This window comes from Macaca thibetana, chromosome 1 (genome assembly GCF_024542745.1).
Source record: "Macaca thibetana thibetana isolate TM-01 chromosome 1, ASM2454274v1, whole genome shotgun sequence".
NCBI lineage: Eukaryota > Metazoa > Chordata > Mammalia > Primates > Cercopithecidae > Macaca > Macaca thibetana.
The window spans coordinates 6,424,560-6,445,288 of record NC_065578.1 but is presented as its reverse complement, the minus strand read 5'-3'; the positions used below and the strand labels follow the sequence as shown (position 1 = coordinate 6,445,288).

At 44.4% G+C, this 20,729-nt stretch overlaps 3 protein-coding genes across 11 annotated transcripts in view; 1 reads left to right on the top strand and 2 right to left on the bottom strand.

Moving 5' to 3' along the window:
- Positions 1 to 20,729, bottom strand: part of CAMTA1 (calmodulin binding transcription activator 1) — a 1,003,074-nt gene that overhangs the window by 421,970 nt on the left and 560,375 nt on the right. The gene's annotated exons all lie outside the window — the stretch shown is intronic.
- Positions 1 to 20,729, bottom strand: part of VAMP3 (vesicle associated membrane protein 3) — a 707,779-nt gene that overhangs the window by 433,502 nt on the left and 253,548 nt on the right. The gene's annotated exons all lie outside the window — the stretch shown is intronic.
- The window catches only part of DNAJC11 (DnaJ heat shock protein family (Hsp40) member C11), a 708,487-nt gene continuing 688,410 nt past the window's right edge, over positions 653 to 20,729 (top strand). The window contains exon 1 of the mRNA XM_050787294.1: positions 653 to 662. The gene's annotated coding sequence lies outside the window, so the exon portion shown is untranslated. The remainder of the gene's footprint in view (positions 663 to 20,729) is intronic.

Below are 20,729 nucleotides of genomic sequence, written 5' to 3'. Positions count from 1 at the left end.
AGTTTGTCATGGGCCTCCTGCTGCCAAAATACAAAGATCTCAAAGGAGCTCTGTGGGATCATCCAAAGCAGAATAAGAATCACAAGGGACACGTAAGTTATCCAGAGTCAGCAGCCCTCGACGGCCACCTTCCTCATGTCCCCATTCGTTGTGGTTGAGAAGGTCAGAGAGGTAGAAGACCAAGAGGAGCTGCTGACCCAGGCATGAGGTTACCTGTCTTGCTAAGCACATGGTTCTCTCTCTAGGTCAGCTCTCTAGGGGGTGTCAAGGGCAGAGGTTCTCAAAGCGTGGCCAGGGGGTTCTAGACCCTGCTCATAATAATGCTAGCGTGTGATGTGCCTTGTGTGTGCCACAGCATTTTCCAGAGGCCACTGGATGTGATGATGCTGCTGCTCTGGCAGCTCATGGAATGTGCAGTGCTTGTGTATTCTCAGGTTTTAATTTGCCTCAGTTTTAATGCAAATACAGTTAATATTAGGAGATGTAACTCACATAATCAAAACGATGTAAGAAGGATGGAGCTTTGTGAGATCCTCATTCATTTTTAAGCATATAAAGGGGTCCTGAGATCCACGTGAGGGCTGCTGCTGCCTTCAGGGGTACCTGGCTGAACTGATGATAGTCCCATAGGCTTGCTCTCCTCTGAAAGTCTGGCATGGGGGACCTCACTGAGGTGTTTGTTTTTTAAGGTGGAGTCTCGCTCTGTTGCCCAGGCTGGAGTACAATGGTGGGATCTTGGCTCACCACAACCTCCGCCTCTCAGGTTCAAGTGATTCTCCTGCCTCAGCCACCTGAGTAGCTGGGATTATAGGCACCTGCCACCACGCTCAGCTAATTTTTGTATTTTTAGTAGAGACGGGGTTTCGCCATGTTGGTCAGGCTGGTCTCGAACTCCTGACCTCAGGTGATCCACCTGCCTTGGCCTCCCAAAGTGCTGAGATTACAGGCATACGCCACTGCACCCAGCTCTAACCCCATGAGCCAAACATGGCCCCAATCTCCCAAAGCCCTGTGATGTGGCCGCAGCCTGACTCCGGTGGTGTGACTATGAGGCCAGCCCTGCCTGCTTCCCCCAGTATCTGGCTGATAGGATGTACACAGCTCCAGCTGGCCAGGTTTCACTGTTATATCCATTCCCTGCATCAAAGAGAGAATCGACACAGGAAACCATGTTGGCATTTAATACTTTTTTCTCTAATAACTTAACAGCCGATTAGTATAAATAGATGTGATTGAACCATTGCCTGATATTTTCCAGTACATGTTCACATGTCCTGGGTAATGTCTTTATTTAGAATTCAGATATCTGAGACTAGGGTGACCTCAAATGTGCAATCAATAATTTGATTCAATGAGGTGAAATGCCCTAATCCTGTTGGGGTTCACCCATGCTACATGTGGGTGCTCCTGGTTCCTCATCTCTGGTGTCAACTCACATTTGGGTCCAGAAGGATCCTCAGAAGGGGGTGTACGCTTCATCTCCCAGCCAAGGAGGATGCTAGAGGAGCTCTGGGTAGCAAAGGGACAAGAGACGTGCCTCTTCCCTGGCAGCGGCTGCACCGTCAGGCCTCCTCCTGCTGCATGGTCAAAACAAGAGCGGGCTGAATCCGGGTCCTGTGACTATTACAAGCCTGTGGCTGGGGGCTGGCCATCTGGTGTCTTGGACCCTCTGTTACTTCATCATATTATATACCCACCTCTGTAAGTTGCTCTGTGGAGTAGAGATCTCACATGCAGAGCCCGGATTTGTGCCTGGTAACAGTTGACACTCAACACACCCAAGTTTCTCTCCTTCCCTTCCTGATAGTAACGGCTCAAAGCTGAGCGCCATGACCACCAGTCCTATCTCCATGTCTGCTGCCTGCCTTGAAGCCCGAGAGAAAGTGTTGGAGAAGAAAGAAGCAGAGGGCTGAGGTGACCAAGAACAGCCTGGAAATCCATCTGTGGCCATTGTTCCCCATGAGCATGGGCCTGGAGGGTCTGTGGGAGAGACAGCCTTCTTACTGCATATCCTTTGTATCGTGTGTATTTTTACCAGTTGTGTGTGTATTTTCATAATCATAAAAAAGGAAAAAACCTCTCTTTGTGTTGGGATAATCATCATTACATGGGATTTCATATCATTATCTATAAAAGTGATAGTTCTGCAAGCCTTGGCATTATAGAACCTCAGTAGCAACAAATTTGGGGTTACCCATAGAAGAGATGGGGTATCACTTCTGTAATCGAACAGTCTCTCTCCCTCATCTCTATATCATCACACACGTAGGGTATTTATTGGAAATCACTTTTTCTGGATGGTCTGTGGTCAGCTTTCAGGGAGAAATGGACCTCGAAGTCCCTTCAGCTGTCAGATCTCAGATTCTAGAGAGATCAACCATGGGAGAAACATAAAAAAGAATTTTCAGAAAAACAAAGCCTGAGAGCAAAATGTTTTTGGTCACAGGAGAGACAATTTGACATAAATTGGCAAAATTTTAAAAGAATTTTAGAATCTCTTGGTTCTAAGTTTGGTGTCAAATTTTGGAATTTCTTTCCACTAATGAAAAATGTCTTAAATTAAGAAAAATAATGATTAATTTTGAACACACCTGCAACATCCTAATTGGTCAAAATATTAAATTTAATTATTTAGAAAACATTTAGTCACAGTTTGTGTTCATCTAGGGGAAGAGATTTTATAACTCCAACATAATTATAAATTACATTAAGTTATTAATTTAGCGTTTGGGATTTTTCTTTTCAAGATGTTACTTCAACTTCTTTGACTTAACACTTCTATGTGAAGGGAAGATAATCACATTCTTTGGATTTTTAACGGCAGATTTAGGAAGGATGAAGATGCATTAAGTGGAGTTCAGGCATTTTGATTTTGTCTCTGGTGCAGCTTTTGGAGCACAAGGTCAAAGGAAAAAATAACCAGGCACAAGAGGACTCAATCCTCCATATATGAGAACCAGCACAAAGAAGAAAAGTTAAGAATCAGATCTGCCAAGACTCAGATATTGGAAGTATCAAAAACATAATAAAAAATTTGTTTGTTTAATCTGTTTAAAGAAAGAAAAGAGGGAAGCAAAAGTATGATAAGGGAACAAGAAAATCTCAAAACCAACTAGGCAGATTTGGGGGGAAAAGGTAAATAGAACTTATAGAGATAAAAAATACAACAATTAAAATTTAAAACTCAGTGTAAAGAAAATATTAGATAGAAAAAGAGAGAATTGGTGAATTAAAAGACAAATAAAAAGATATTACTAAGAAAGCCAATACAGAGAGAAAATGTTGAAACATAAAATAGAGGTAAAGATGCAGAAAGCAGAGTACAATACAAATGATCTGACTTCAAGAAGGAGAGAAAAACAGGGCAGTGGTGATAACTGAGTTTGTCCAATAATTTCTATTTTTTGTTATCTATTTATTTATTGAGACAGGGTCTGGGTCTGTCTCCCAGGCTGAAGTGCAGTGACAAGATCTTGGCTCACTGCAACTTCTGCCTCCTGGGCTCAAGCCATCCTCCCACTTCAGCCTCCCAAGTAGCTGGGACTACAGGAGCATGCCACTACAGGAGCAAGCAAATTTTTTGTTTGTAAGAAGGTGTTTTGCCATGTTTCCCAGGCTGGTCTCAAACTCCTGAGTTCAATCCACCTGCCTCGGCCTCCCAAAGTGCTGGGATTACAGGTGTGAGCCATCACCCCAGCCTGTCTGAGAATTTTTAGAACTTCTGAAAGACAGCCAGCCATCAAATCCGAGAAGGAAGCCCAGTGAATCCCAGTCAGGAAAAGCAAAAACAAACCATCACCTAATACATTACAGTGAAAATGTGGAACACAAAGCTAGAGAGACAACCTCAACAGCAGTCAAAGAGAGATGACAATTAGAATGATGGCTGATTTCTCTATTGTAACAATAAGTCTCAAGAGACACTGGATTAATATTTTCAAGTGCTGAGAGGGAAAAGAAAAACAAACAGAATTGTCAACCTGAAATTGTATATTCAGGAAAACAATCTGTAAATAATGAGGATGAAATGAAGATATTTTCAATAACAAAACAAAACCTAAGAGTTCACTTCCAACAAGAGTCCACAAAGGAAGCTTCTCCAGAACATACTTCAGGGAGAAGAAAAATGATCCCAGAAGGAAGGTCTGAGATGTAAGAAAAAATGATGAGAAAGAAAGTGGTGGAATTGAGAAAAAATATAAACAGTCCCTCCTCCCATGCATGAGCTGTACTCCTTCTTACCTATTCAAGGACATTCCTCCAGCAGTTTCCCCGCCCACTGTCTCCTAATATTATCAATGTTCCGCTCCCTACCAGATCATTTCAACTTGCATATAAACATGCTGTTATTTCTTCGATCTTAAAAAAACCTTCTCCTCATGTTTCCAACACTACCACCTTATTCCTTTGCTTTCCTTGCAGTTATCCCTAAAAACAGACATCTTTACTTACTTGTCTCCCATTTCTTTCATCCTGATCTCTTTTAAACCAATTCCAACAGACTTTTTCCCCCCCGCCTATCCACCTAACTACTTTAGTCAAAAACCTCCTCATTGCTGAATCAATAGCCAGTTCTCAGGGCTCCTTGAATGTGACCTGAAGATGGCATATCACCTCCTCCTCCTTCATCCTTTTTCGTTCACTTGGCTGTCACAGTGCACTTCTCCTGAGGGGTCCTTCCCACCTCATAGTCATGTCTTCTCTACCTGCTTTCCTGGACCTCCTATGTCCCTGACAAGCCTCAGGGCTGATTCTGATGTCCTTTCCTACTCACTCCCTCATTGTATTAGTTTCATGGGGCTTCCATAACAAAGTGCCACAAACTTGGGTGACAACAACAACAGAAACATATTCTCTCACAGTTCTGGAAGTCTTTTTTTTTTTTTTTTTTTTTTTTTTAAGTCTGAAATCTAGGTGCGGATCTCAGCTCAGCAGGGCCGTGCCATTCTCCTGCCTCAGCCTCCCGAGTCTGGGAACAGGCGCCCGCCGGCTGCAGGGGAGTTTCACCGTGTTCCCAGGATTCTCGATGTCTCTAGTGATCCGCCCGTTTCCCAGTGTGGGATTTTGCTGAAGCTTAAGTCTGAAACTAGGTGCTAGCATTCCTTGGCTTGATTCTTGTCTCTTGCATCAGGTGTTTTCGACTGGCATTCTGCTTGAGTTGCATCATTCGACTCTCTGCTTCATCGCTTCATGTTTTTCTCCTCTGTGTATCTGTGTCCAAATTTCCCTCTTCCTTTAAGGACACCAGTCATGCCGGATTTACAGCTCACTTCACTCTAGTCTGACCTCACTTTAACTTGATTACATCTACAAAGACTCTATTTTTAATTGAGGTCACCTTCACAGGTACTGGGACTTAGGACTTGAATATGTCTTTTGAGGGGGACACAATTCAGTCTCTCAACTAGAAGTACTACTTCCATGCTGATGACGTACACGTTTATCTTTCCAGCTTGACTTTTCTCCTCAACTGCTGAAAGGCAGCGGTCTGCAGAGCTAGTGGAGCTAAAGTTTCTGGGCCTCTCTTGTATTTGGTTTTTATGTAACTTTATGTTTTGTTCCTTAAAGAAGGCTCTCAAAATTGCATAAGCTTCAGGTCCACAAAACCTGGATCTTTTGGCCAGGTGCAATGGCTCACATCTGTAATCCCAACACTTTGGGAGGCTGAGGCAGGCAGATCACTTGAGCTTAGGAGTTCAAGACCAGCCTGGCCAACGTGATGAAACCCTGTCTCTACTAAAAAGACAAAAATTAGCCAGGCATGGTGGTGCACGCCTGTAGTCCCAGCTACTTGGGAGGCTGAGGCACAAGAATCACTTGAACCTGGGAGGCAGCGGTTGCAATGAGCCAAGATTATACCACTGCCCTCCAGCCTGGGCAATAGAGTGAGACGCTGCCTCATAAAACAAACAAACAAAAAACCCACCAACAACAAACCAAACCTGGATCTGCCTTTGAAATGCCAGACTTGGTGATCCAGCTGCCTCTCTGAATTTTTGAGGCATCTCAAATGCAGTATGCCCACAGCAGATCTCCCATGCTTCCACCAAAACTGCTTCTCTTATAGCTTCCTCATCTCAGTTACGGCCCACTCTATTCTTCTATTTTTTATTTTTTATTTTTTTGAGACGGAGTCTCATTCTGTTGCCCAGGCTGGAGTGCAGTGGCCGGATCTCAGCTCACTGCAAGCTCCGCCTCCAGGGTTTATGCCATTCTCCTGCCTCAGCCTCCCGAGTAGCTGGGACTACAGGTGCCCGCCACCTCGCCTGGCTAGTTTTTTGTATTTTTTAGTAGAGACGGGGTTTCACTGTGTTAGCCAGCATGGTCTCAATCTCTTGACCTCGTGATCTGCCCGTCTCGGCCTCCCAAAGTGCTGGGATTACAGGCTTGAGCCACCATGCCCGGCCGGCCCACTCTATTCTTCTAGGCGCTCAAGACAAAAACATGCAGAAAAAAGCTTGACTCTACCCCATCTCTGTTCCATTAGGAGATCTGTGCCAAGTCCCGGACCCCTTTCTCCCTATCCACCTGGCTATACCCTGGAGCAAGTCACCATCACCTCTCGTCTGGTTACTACATTAGCATCCTAGCTGACCCTCCCATGCTGGCTTCCTTGCTGTGTTTGAACACGCTCAGCATGCTCCAATTTAAAACTTTGTACTGGCTGTCCCTCCACCTCAGTGTTTCCCCTCCAGGCAGACATGGCTCCTTCCTGGCACCCTCCAGCCTTCATTCAAGGCCGCCCCTGAGCACTCCATAGAAAATTGCCATTTGCATTCCCAGCCTTCCTATCCTGTTCTACCTTTTCCTCCCAGTCATGACCCCTTCTGACATCTTCTATCATTTCCTCGTGGATGATGTTTATTGTTTAGAATCTGTCACCCCAGCTAGAATGTCAAGTCCATGAGGGTGGGGACCTGTGCCTTCTCTGTTCTTTGTGTTTCCTATGTTCTGAGAACAGTGTGTGGAATTTAATATTCAATAAGTATCTGTTGAAGGGAAGAATGGAAATATTAATTGTGTAAAATGATAATGATAACAAGGTCTATTTTGGAGGGGTATAGAAAATCAAGATATAATCAACATCTTCATAGAAAGAACACATTAGTAGAGGGAGGAACGCCTGGGTGGGGGTTGGTCATGGATGGTTTGAGTGAATGGTCAAACTGTAGATTAACCTTAGGCCCTGTTAAGGTACCATATCCATGTTAGAATTTCTAAGGTAACCATTGAAAAATATAAATAAAGGATACAGCTTCTAAGCATAGCCTTTTTTTTTTTTTTTTTTTTTTTTGAGATGTAGTCTCGCTCTGTCACCCAGGCTGGAGTGCAGTGGCATGATCTCAGGTTACTGCAACCTCCACCTCCCAGGTTCAAGCGATTCTCCTGCCTCAGCCTCCCAGTAGCTGGGATTATAGGCGCCTGCCACCACACCCAGCTAATTTTTGTATTTTTAGTAGAGATGGGGTTTCACCATGTTGGCCAGGATGGGCACAGACATTTTAAAATGGAAAAGGGAAAAACATTAAACTCAATTGAAAACATGGCGAATGAAGGAAAGAAAAAAAAAAATCACATGCAAAACAATAAAAACAGAACAAATGGAAAGTGCTAGATGGAAAAAATAAATTCAAATAAATGAATAATTACAGCCAAAGTACATACATTCAATTCTCAAAATAAAAGAAGAGATTACTAGCCTAGATTTTTTTAAGAGTCTTGATATATGCTATTTAAACCTGGAATAGTGCAAACACAAGGAAATGAAATGTTTAAAGTAAAAGGATGGAAAGAGAGAGATCAAATACTAATCAAAAGAAAGCAGATAAAATAGATTTCAAGGCCAAAAGTATTACTAGAGATAAAGAGGATCACCATATTGATGAACTATTCAAGAGGAAGTTACAACTCTGAACTTGTGTACACCCAACAATATAGCCTTAAAATATTTAAAGCAACATAGAGCAGAAATTCAAGGAGGAAATAGACAGATACATCATCATAATGGGAAATTTTCATATACGTGTCTTAGTGCTTGGTAGATCAAATAGACAAAAAGAGAAGAATAGAAAAGATGTGAATAACACAATTAATAAATTTGACCAAACATATAGGGCATTGCACTGCAGAACATACATCCTTTTTAAGCATACATGGAACACATTTTAGACTGTAAATCAAGTTTCAACAAATTTGAGAGAAACTATATTTCACAAAGCATGATCACAGGGCAATTAGGATGGAAAATTTTAATAAACGTGCCCTTCCTTTATTCAAAAGGTATTTACTGAAGATCTACTAAGTGCCAGACAGTACTTTGTGCATTAAGGCTACAACAGCGAATAAAAGAAGACAATCATCCCTGCTCTTAAAGGAATGTAGGTTCTAGTGAGTGGAGATCGCGTCACTGCACTCCAGCCTGGGTAATAGAGCAAGACTTCATCTTGAAAAAATAAAAAGAATAAATAATAAAAAAAAGAAATAGAATAATCCCAGGCTGCAGGTAGGGAGTACTGAGGAAGCACAATTTTACAATTTTAAATTGGGTGGTTTGGATTTCCTTCCCGAGAAGGTAAACTTGGAGTAAAGACCTGAAGGCCATGGGGGAGCAAGCCACGTGGATATCTGGAGGAAGACTTTTCTAAACAGGATATAATGGAAATCTCCTCCTCCCCATATATTTGGAAACTTCAAAATACTTCAAACAAGCCATAAATCTTAGAAGAAATAAAAGTAAACACTGGAAAATATATTGAACTAAGTGACAGTGGAAATGCTACTGACCCAAACTTATAGATGCATCTAAAGTAGTACTTTGAGGAAAAGTTATATATTTTAAGGTTAATTAAAAAAAAAAAAAAGGAGTAAAAAATAATAACGAGAAATAGAAAAAATAAAATAATAGACACACAGGGAAAAATTGAGTCAACACAAAAAAAGTAGAAGGGAAGAGGGAGAGAAAGAGGAAGGGAAAAGGGGAGGGAAGGAGGGAGGAAGGGAGGGAAGGGGGAGGGAGAGAGGAAGGAAGGAAGGAAAAAAGGAAACGGAAGGGTTGAAATTTATGACACGGAAAATAAGCACACAAGAGAGGGGATCAATGAAGTCAAAAGCTGATTCTTTGAAAAGTCTGATATTGACAAATCTCTGGCAATTCTTATTAAGGGAAGAGGAACAAAGGTACAATTAAACAACATTAGGAAAAAAACAGACACATAAGTACAGACGAAACAGAGATTAAGAAGATAAGGCAATGTTATAAACACCTTTATGCCAAGTTGTTTGAAAACTTAGGAGAAATGGACACATTATTAGAAAAATGCAAACTACCAAGTGTGAGTCAAAAAGAAAGTGACTTGAGCATTTTATATCCCCACCAGCTGTGTCTGAGAATTCTTGTTGGGATGACAGAATTGGATGGCTATTGCTACAGCTGCCCATAGGTGGCCATCTGTTTTTAAAAATAAAGTTTTATTAGAACATAGCCACACCCATTCATTTACATACCATTTCTGACTGCCTTCTACAAAGACAGACTAGCTGCAACAGAGATCATATGGCTAATAAGCCTAAAACATTTACCATCTCTCCCTTTGAGAAAATGTTCACTGACCTCTGCTTTACAGAAAGATAAGAAACAGCCCAATTAATATGCAATTGGAAACCAAATGAGAAAGCCAGAGAGCCTTCGATTGTGGGGCCGATAAAGCCCAGGACCAAGCCTAGGATCTAACCGATCAAGTAGCAGAGATGCAAAGCAGGTTAGACAGGCAACCAACACAGGTTTGTTATGCCAGAGTCAGACACCAGGCTCAGAAAACTGATGACCCCAACACAGGGGATAGGGACATCTGTGCCAATGTCCCCAAATAATTTGAATTCTTCAGACTCTTCCAAATCTTCCAGGCCTGCAGAAGCATCCACCCCTCCCTTACCAGAGCTAGCAAACCCCTGTTCTAGAAAACAGTGCAGAGGTCTCTCCCCTACAAGGTAACTGGTGCCTCGACTCAAGACATGTTCCCACTTTCCCTACTAACTATTGGGCCTAGGGTTACGTGGTGGCGTAACCCAGCAGGGGAGGTGCTGGGCCTGATAAGAAAGGAGAAGGAGGTGCAAGTTCTAGCCAACATGTGCTACCAGGAAGGAGGGAGGACAAGGGGGGATGGACTCTGAGGGAGCCTGGTCAAGTAAGCCTGACCAAAAGACTAGATAGAGAAAAGGTACTCTCCTGATGTCTAACACCACAGTAGGGATCCCTGGGGACGGTGTGAACTCTCCACTGGGATGGCTCCTAAAATATGCAAAAAGAGATGCTGAAATGTCAGAAAAGCCCTGACAGCTGGCAGAAGAAGGGATTAAAGGGCCCAGGAGCTTGAGCATGCTACAATAGATCTATCATGTATGCCCAGAATACCTGCTGATGAGTACGTCCCACAGGAAAGACCAAAGAGCACACTGTTCTCCAAGGTCATAAGGATTGTGCCAGAGGGCCAAGCATCACTGAAAAGTTTAGGGGTGGCTCCCCTCTGCAGGCCAGGGACAGAGGGCTGATGGAAGGAGAGGCTGACAGAGAACCTGGCTTGCTGATAGCAATGGTGTGATAGGACCCCAAAATGGTAAAGTCAGGAGCCACAACTACCAAAATGAGCAGCAAGGTCAGAGTGGCAGCCGACGGCCTGCTGAGAGTTATAGAGAAGGTCACTGGAACACAGGGTAAGATGGATGGGCAGCTTACAAGCTTGTTGAGTAGAAGAAATCAAAGTTGGATGCCTGGGAGGCTGATGACAGTCACTTCCATAAAAAGTCACAATCCCTTACCAATCTCTGGACGCAAGTCAGTTTTTAGACCTGCAACTTGCTGGAAAAAGAGATGGGCAGGTGCCCAAGAGAAAGGACCTGGCAATTCCACAGCAAGTGTATGCAATGAGCTCATTCCCCCATTCCTTCACCAAGGGGCTTACTGCCATTTATTTGGGTAAGTGTGTATTGGGAAAGACCCAGGTATTTTAAGGATGGTTTGGCACAGGGTCCAAGTTGATTTGAGACTCAGAGACCCCAGGTGTCATCGTGGTCCCCCTGTTAGATTAGGAGCCTGATAATAAATGGAGTCCTGCCCAAAGTCTCATTACAATGGATCCACTGAGCCTGTGGGCCCAACTGATGGTCATTTCCTCTTCTCGAATGTGTAACTGGGATTAGCCTACTTGGCAGTTGGTACAGCCCCACATTGGGCCCTTGGTCTGTGAGGTACAAGAGGGAAAAGGCAAGCAAAAGTCTCTGAAATTATCCCTCTCACCATGCTGGCTAAGATAGCAAAAAAACACACATCACAGCCCAGGGGGAGAGTGGAGATGACAGCCACCCTTAAGGATCTAAAGGAAGCAGAAGGGGTGGTCCTCATCATGTCTTCACTTAATTCACCAATGTAGACCCTGAGGAAACCAGATGGATCCTGAAAGATGCCTATCAACTACCGGAAGTTCAACTGAGTAGCAACCCTGATCAATCACACCCACCCGCCAGATGTCTTTCCTAGAGTGGATTATTACAGCCTCAGATACATAGCATATGGCCAACTGATTTGATGACTGTGATCTCTTCTTTTTCAATCAGAAAACATTTTCATTCAAACGGAACAGATAACAATCTTCATTTGCAATAAAAAACAAAAACTCTAAGAAAAGCGGGATAGAAGATAACTTCCTCAATCTGATAAAGAATACATACCAAAACTTTACAGCAAGTATCATAGTTAAAGGTGAATTAATGAAAGTTTTCCTTTTGAGATCAAGAGCACAAGACAAGAATGCCTACAATCCCCTTACCACTTTTACTTGATACTGGGTGGGAGATCCTACTCAGTGTAATAAAGCAAAAAAAGAAATCAAAGGCATAAAGATTACTGAATAAAACTTCCATTATTTGCAGATGACATGATTGTATATGTAGAAAATACCCAGAGTACTACAGATAAGCTATTAGACTGGGTAAATAAATTTAGCAAGGATTCTGGGTACAAGGCCCACACACACACAAGAATTGCATTTCTCTGTATTGGCAGCCACAGAATAAATAACAAAATTTTTAGCATGCCAAGGGAAAAAAAAAACCGATTTAGTATAGCATCAAAAACATCCACTCCTCGGGAATACATCTAACAAAAGACGCACAAACTTTACACTTTGTTTTAAGCTCATTGAGAGCAAGGACCTTATTGTGCTCGTTGTTGAATCTTCTCAGGACTTGGAATGCGGCTGACAGATGATGGCTGCTCAGTAATTATTTGCTGAATGAATGAATGAATGAATGATTATATCCTGATGCCCAGTATGTGTTTCCTCCTTACTATTCATATTAGTCCATTCTTGCACTGCCATAAAAAATAGCTGAGACTGGGTAATTGATAAAGAAAAGAGGTTTAATTGGCTCACGGTTCCACAGGCTGTACAGGAAGCGTGGCAGCATCAGCTTCTGGGGAGGCCTCAGGGAACTTACAATCATGGCAGAAGGCACAGCAGGAACAGGCATTTCACATGGCCGGGGCAGGAGGAAGGTGGGTGGGGGAGGCGCTACACACTTATACACAACCAGATCTCATGAGAACTCACTCACTGTCACGACAGTAGCACCCAGGGGGAATCTGCCCCCATGATCAAATCACCTCCCACCAGGCCCCCTCTCCAACAGTTGGGATTACAACTGAACACGTGACTTGGGCGGGGACACAGATCCAAACCATATCACTATCTCAAGCTCACCCTTCCTTCAGATCTCCACGTAAATGCCACTTTCTCACCCCTGCACCTTTCCTCTGAACTGCCCACCACAAATTAATTAATTAAGTAACAAATCATGTAGCTGGTCATTCAGTGTCTGCCTTCCCCGCTCCCCTAGACTGAGGACTCCATGAAGGCAAGAAATGTATCTGGTATAAGAAGGTTCCCAAAATATCCTTTGACTGACTGGCTGAATTAACATTACCCACAGTTCAACAAGCTCTCTGAGACTCTAGTCGTCCATTTTCACTCCAACACACACGATTTTGTGCTGCCTTCATACGTTCCCAGTTTCCCTAGCAGTGCACCTTCACTCATCCGCATTCCCTCCTTCATTCATTCAACGAATATGCCCAGAGGCATGTGCATGTTCCAGGCACTGTGCTAGGCCCTAGGGATCCAGCAATGAGTAAAATGCGTGGCACTGGGGAGCTGGCTTTCATTGGTAGCATGTGAAGTCCTGCACAACAAGGAAAAAAATCTTCTCGTCTGACTGCAGAGGAGAAAGGTTCTCCCTTCGCAACATTTTATGTCATCCCCCAAAATAGCTGAGGAACCCAGCCATCCTCTCCCGTGGAATTCTGATTTGGCAGCTCTCTCGGTTGAGTGGTCAACTAAGAAAATCCCTTTCATATAGTCAAGAGTTCATACTAGCTGTGATTCATTGGATACCAAGATGGAGGAGAAAAATCAGAAATACTTAGCTCTGGTTGTGGGGAAAAGAAAGAGATCAGCCTGTTACTGTGTCTATATAGAAAGAAGTAGACATAAGAGACTCCATTTTGTTCTGTATTTGTGATGCTGTTAATCTGTGACCCTACCCCCAACCTTGTCCTTTGCAAGAGACATGTGTTGCGGTGACTCAAGGTTTAATGGATTTTGGGCTATGCAGGATGTGTCTTTGTTAAACAAAATGCCTGAAGGTAGCTTGCTGGTTAAAAGTTATCACCATTCTCTTAATTTCAACTACCCAGAGACACCTACACGGCCAAAGGTCGCAGGGACCTCTGCCTAGGAAAGCTAGGTATTGTCTAAGGTTTCTCCCCATGTGATAGACTGAAACTATGCTGCCAAAAGGTTTATGGAGATGTTTGCATATGCATCTCAAGGCACAGCATTGTCCTTTGAACTTATTCATGTCACAGAGGTTTTTGTTCATATGTCTTACTGCCGATTTCCTCTTTTTTCTTTGATCCTATTGTCCTGCCACTCCCCTGTCTTTAAGATGGTAAAGATAATTATCAATAAATACTAAGGGAACTCAGAGACCGGGCCGGCGTGGGTCCTCTGTAAGCTGAGCGCCGGTCCCCTGGGCCCCGCTTTTCTTTCTCTATACTTTGTCTCTGTGTCTTATTTCTTTTCTCAAGTCTCTCGTTCCACCTTACGAGAAACACCCACAGGTGTGGAGGGGCAGGCCACCCCTTCATCTGGTCACATTACATTTTTCTTAAACCAGGGTAAGTGTCTCTTGTAAATATCCCCCGAAAATGGCTGTGAAACTCACTGGCCTTCGCCCCCCGTTCCCTGTTAAGTTGTCCAGTGCTATATTTTATTCGTGATATACCAGGTAACCACCCAGGAGAGACTTCCAGCTGACCAGTCACTGACCAAGTCCACCATCCCCCAGGGAAGCCTTTATGGGCTGATTCAATGCCTAAAATTCAGAAAATCTCCAGGTGCCACCTGCCACTGCTCAGTGCTTCCCTGTTTTGTACAACTAGCAATGCAGGACGATTTCTGCCTTATTTGGAGGAACGTAGGCCTGTTCTCTGAGCTGCAGTAAATTTCCAGCCAGGGATGGGGCCTCCCTGCTTCTGCACTGGCACACTGGGCCCTGACGTCAACCTTGCAGTCATCTTCCCCCGCCCCCTTTCTTTCAAGCATACTAGCTCCACATACCTGCCCATTTCCCCAGGCCATTCTTAGGGAAGGCACCTGAGTCGTCAGAGCCTGGGTGGTAGGAAGGGCATCAATGGGCAAAGCAAGTACATCTCCTCTTGGCTTAAAAAGGATCAAGAAATGTGCCCTAGGCAGGGCAGAAACAGAGAAAATCAGTAATTTGTAGCTCTGGTCACATTACAATTATTATTATTTTTAACCGATGCAAGTGTCTCTTATAAATATCCCCAAAAAGAGTTTTGAAACTTATGCCCTCTAGCCCTTTGTTAAGTTGCCCAGGGCTGCGTTCCATTCAGGATATACCAGTTGACTAGTCACTGACGCAGGACACAGGCTCGGACAGGACACCTGCGTGTGGACGTCATCCAGCTCAACTGCTTCCAGGCCTGTGCCATCTTCTCTGCCTCCTGCGTTTAAAGGTATGAAGTACAACTGAGAGAGAACCGACAAAGAGTCATTGCCAGCTCATTTTAAAAGCCCTTTGATTGGGAATTTTGCTTAGATAGCAACATGAGCAAACCTGTAAGCAGCGTTTACTGTGGCAAGCACTGTTCTATGGGCTAGACACATATTAATTCACTGAACCCTCACAGTGATTCTGTCATCATTTCCATTTTGCAGATGAGGACAGGGAGCCACAGAGAGGCTGAGTGACTTCTTCAGTGTCACACAGGTGGATCATAGAGTTGTCATCCTTTCAACAGCCACAGCTAACAGCTAAATAACCTAAGCTGCTGCCAGTTTCCAGGTCCCAGACTAAGTGACAGGGGAGATCAGAGTCAGGTGGGCTGTCCCGGGGCCACACGCCTCCTGGGGATTTACCCTGGCCTCCTTCCTACTCCCGCAAGCCTGCTGTGGTCCCTTCCCAGTCCTAGGCCTTCCTTCCCTGTGCCCCTGGCAAGGGAGCAGCTTCCCTTCACAATGTTGGTCTCCAGAGGGGCTGTGCTCCCTACGGCAGGTTATTGTCCATCCAGTTCCAAGAACAGGGTCCACATCTTGATAGTTTGTTTCTGCACCACCTTCTTACCCCTGGCAGACAGGACGGAAGTTGCTTCGAAGTTGAGGCCCCACACGGCCACTGAGTGAACAAATGGGCGCTCCCTTACTCTCTGCAGCTCTCCCATACACTGCTGTACCCCATTTGTATGGAGGGAACCCTAACTCACCCTCAAGTTTCAGCTCAAAAGCCTCTGAGAATCTGCCTGATCCATCCAGGAGGCCTCCCACAGAGCATCTTCCCCCCCATCCTATCTGGGCATGGCCACCCTCCCCTCCCGAGGACCTCAGCACAGGCTGTTAGTGTGCGTCTGCCTCCTCCCCAGATTGTGAACTCCCTGAAAACAAAAGGCCAGGCCTTTCATTTCTGCATTCCCCAGTCTAGCAGATTGCTGGGCATATAAACATCTGCGACTAAATGAATGATCAGAACTGTTATGAACACTAGATGAAATAGTACAGCCACCTTTCTAGAAAGGACTCTATGAATGCTACAAGCAACAATAACATCAGCAACAGCAATAAATACCACTTATTGAGTACTTACCGTGCGTCAAGCATTCCGCTGACTACTTCACTTGTGTTATCTCTTTTAATCTTTAAAGGATCCATACCAAGGTGAATATTCCAAAATCTATGTTCCCCCAGAACCTAAATGAGACCTTATTTGGAAATACAGGCCCTGAAGATGTAATTAGTTAAGATGAGGTCATATTAGATTAGGGTGGGCATTAAATCCAATGCCTGGTGTCAACATAAGAAGGCCATGTGAATACCCAGGGAGGATGATACGGTTTGGCTGTGTCCCCTCCCAAATCCCATCTTGGATTGTTATCCCGATAATTCCTGTGTGTCGTGGGAGGGACGCAGTGGGAGGCAATTGGATCTGGCAGGTTGTTTCCCCCATGCTGTTTTCGGGACAGTGACTGAGTTCTCATGAGATCTGATGGTTTTATAAGGAGCTCTTCCTTTGCTCCACACTTCTCTCTCCTGTCACCATGTGAGAAGGTCCAAGCTTGCTTCTGCTTGGCCTTCCACCATGATTGTAAGTTTCCTGAGGCCTCCTCAGCCATATGGAGCTGTGAGTCAATTAAATCTTTCCTCTATACATTACCCAGTCTCAGGTAGTGTCTTTACACCAGCAAGAGAATGGACGAAGACAGAGGAGTAGATGGCCTGAAGGCAGAAATACACAGGGAGGACACCAGAGTGCAGTGACACATCTATAAGCCAAGAACACTAAGGATCGCTGCAGCCACTGGAAGCTGGGAGAGGCCAGGAAAGATCCTCCCCTAAAGCCTTTGAGGGAGCCTGCCCTGCCCACGCCTTGATTTTGTATTTCTGGCATCCAGAACTATAAGACAATAATTGCTGTTGTTTCAGGCTACCCAGTTTGCAATCCTTTTAAGGCAGCCTCAGGACACAAAAACAAGGTCCTACAGAACAGAATCCCCGCATCTGGCATCTGAGGCTCAGGAAAGTCTATAAAGAGTTGTCCATGTTGACCCAGCTGATAAGATTCACCACGGTAAAACCAGGCCTGCTTCCCAGGCTTCACCCTGAGCTGCTGAACCAGTCTACATTCAGGTAAAGAAATGGAGAAGGCAACAAGCTCTTTCCTCATCTCTTCCCTCATCTCTTAGATCTCAAATCCTTTGAATAGAAAATAAAATGCCAAGCCAAATTCTGCCTCCCCCACAAATAGAGTCAGGCCAAGGCCTATCCTTTACATCCAGACAATTTTCTTCAGCTGACAACAGGAATAATGTTTCTGCAGCTCCAAGCCCCAAACAATCCTCCCTCCAACTGCACAAAGTCCTAAAGTGTGTGGGTAGATTCAACATGAACCCCGGTCCAAGCGATGCTCTGCAAGTCAGCTGCTGCCAATTGCTTTCCAGGAGAAGGGGCAATGAAATGTAACCTCCAAGCATGTTCTCATTCATTCTTCGTGTTCTCTGCACGCTTCACTGACCTTCGAGTCCAAAACCCCTTCAACATCCTCATCCCCTGCTCTCTTTTTCACTGAATCTAATCATTCTTCTTGTCAATGTCTCAAGGTCATATCAATCCTTCAGCCACAGACAGTCCCAGGATGATTAAAACTTCTGTAATCTCTTTGGGACTTGGAAGAAAAGTTAGGTTTTCTGGTGGTCAGAGACTGTTTATGCCAGATCTCAGATGCACAGCAAAGTACTGTCAGGCCTTAGGGGTGGAGCACCTGAAGCTGACCTCCATGAATGCAGACTTTACGTTCCAGAGGTGGAAATCTGTAACTGTCAGAAATGTGAAAGATTTGTCAATAGCACATGAAATCAGCCACCTCAATTGTGAAACCTAAGTCATGATTCCATTTGTCGCATGGTGATTTAAAAGCTCTGCTCTCGTTCTTTTTCACAGCCCCCTCTGTCTCTTCCATCACAGCCTATTTGCTCACTTGGTTTAGAATTATTGGGAACCATCACTTGAGACACTCAGGTTCCATGATAAAAAGAGTTAATCATGCCTGGACTGGAGATGGCAGTTGGGAACCACAAACAGCACCATGGATACACAGGGCATGAATCTACATGGAACGCAAATGGACTCTCCCCACCCACAGGACACACTTGAGAGCATCCGAAATCCCAAACCCTGGGGCTCCCACTGTAAGGTTCTCCCTGGACCCTTTCCATGTCCTGCACTGGGAGCTGTGGCCTTTGACTCAGATAACACAGGGTGTGCCCACCCAGAGCTGCTGTCCTCTGCAGAGCTGGCTGTGGGGAAGGTCATCCACTGGAGGACCCTGCCTGAGTACTCAAACGGTTGCCCTGTGTCCGGAGAGGAGCAGATTCCAGGGATGCTCTGGATGGAAGAACAAGACCAAGTGATCAAAGTAACTGGCAGGCAGACTTTACATTTGTGTGAGAACTTGCTGGTAACCGAGTTGTTCAGCCTGGGAATGGATCCCTCCTGGGGGATAAACTTTTTGCCTTTGCAAATAATTGTCTCTTAAGAATATTAGGGTTGGTTGCCTGGCCTGCTGTGGGTAGGAGTTTAGATTTCTGAGGCAAAAATGTTTTCAAAACATGTAATCCTTGAATTCAGTGGCCCTCCTGTGCCTCTGAGAGCTCTGATGTGCCCCCTCTGCCCTGCTTTCTCACTGCCTTCCAAGGATGACCGATGGCTGCAGCTAAGTAGCCCCCCTTCCAAACCTGCCTTCCTGCCTTTTCACAGGCACTGTCTGTCTCCCCACGTACTTCTTTCCTAGTACATCAGGTTAAATTTATAAAGAAAATTATAAGGACATCTAAGATTATTGAGGGCAATTTGATAATATGTATCATATTTCAAAAATAAATAACCCAAACTCTGACTTTCATATAGTGGAGTAAATATAATGCTACTCCCTTTTCCTCCAGGAAATTACCCCCGCCCCAATGCTAAGGAGAACAAGAGAAATACCAATTCTAGGTTTGATGTCCAGAAATTATCTCTAATCTCTTTTAACAGTGTCTGGAGAAGGGCCGACCAAAGCAATAAAGGTCTAACAGGGTTACAGGAAGATCCCTAACGAGGACGTCTACCGCTGCAGCTCTCAGGCAAAGCCGTGGAGTGCAGTTCATCAAAACAGTGAGCACATGCCCTGAGGCACAAAACAAGCTTCTGTTCAGAAAAAGGAAAACAGGATTCATAGACTGGCAGCAGAGCACCGCCAGGACTCATAGGCTGGTCCAGGGAACTGGATATGGGAGAGGGAAAGAGGAGATGGTAGAGAAGAGAAATTGAATTGGTAGTATCGCCTCTGCAGCTGCTGATTTCTGTTGGCTGGAGATAGGGAAAGGTTCACAAATACAGACACGGCTCTGTGTCTAAGGACCTTTATGATTCAGAGGAAATTTATGTTAGCCAGAAGCCCTACCCTAGATCACATCCTGTAAGAAATTCCTTCACATAGTAGTTCTGGGGGGTGGGAAAGTGGGATCCACTTTATGGAAATATAGGAATCACAAGAAAGGAACCAAAATCCAATTAGTATAAACATACAGGAAAAAAAGGAGTAACAAGATAGAAATAAAAAAATGTAGGATGCTCACCAGGAAAATGTCATGGAGCCATTAAAAATTGTTGACCAAACACTACCACAACTTCAAAAAATAATGAACAAGTGCTTCTTTAAAACAAAAACTCAAAGCAGAGACACAAAAGCTCAGGAAAGGCACAAAATCACATCAAAGGGGAATAAAACATGAATTGGCAGAACTCAGGAAGGAAGTGGAAAAAATAAATAAATAAATCCATCAAAGAAAAGAAGGCCCTTTTGGAAGCAGCCCAAAGGAGAACAAACCCCGCTGAAAGTCAGTAAGGGACAGAGAGGATGGCACCTGGAAAGTGAGCAAAAGTATATGGAAGCAGTTCTGGTTCCAGGCAAGATGGACTGAGTGTCCTGAATACAGCTATAAAACCTGGATTGATGTTGAAAGCAGCAAATCTGGACATTGAAAGGTATAGAGGAGCAGGCAAATTAAGGAGGAAGACCAGAATTACCCCTGAAAGAGCCATAAGCTTCCTATTCTTCCTTCGTCCCTGAGTCTGGATTCCAGGCAGCCTGAAAATAGGAATTGGACTGTGGAAAGAAAGAAAGCCACAGTAAGCTCTGGTTGCAGCTCAAGGAGTAAGAAAACAGGCTCTGGACACTCAGAGAGAGCAGAAGAAATCCCCTATTTTTTTTTTTTTTCTTTTATCTATTCACTTGCACTGCAGTCCCCAGGCAATCCTGGGTGGAGATAGCAACGGTGAGGCCCACAGGTGCCTAAAACCATGAAAGAAGGGAACCTCTCTCACCAATAGCTAGACCTTTGATCCCAAGGGAGTCAGGCGAACTCATGTTGTTTTCTTTCAGTCTCTGACCTACTGCTGTGGTCCCAGATGTTGGCGCAGTCATGGCATCTGTACAACTGACCAAGGTAACTAAAATCCCAGCTTTACGGCCAGACGACTGAAAAAGAGAGGCCCAAGGAGACGGTGGAGAGGGAAGATCTCACAAAGTTGCTCATAAACTCCTGGGCTCAACCCCAAGCACCA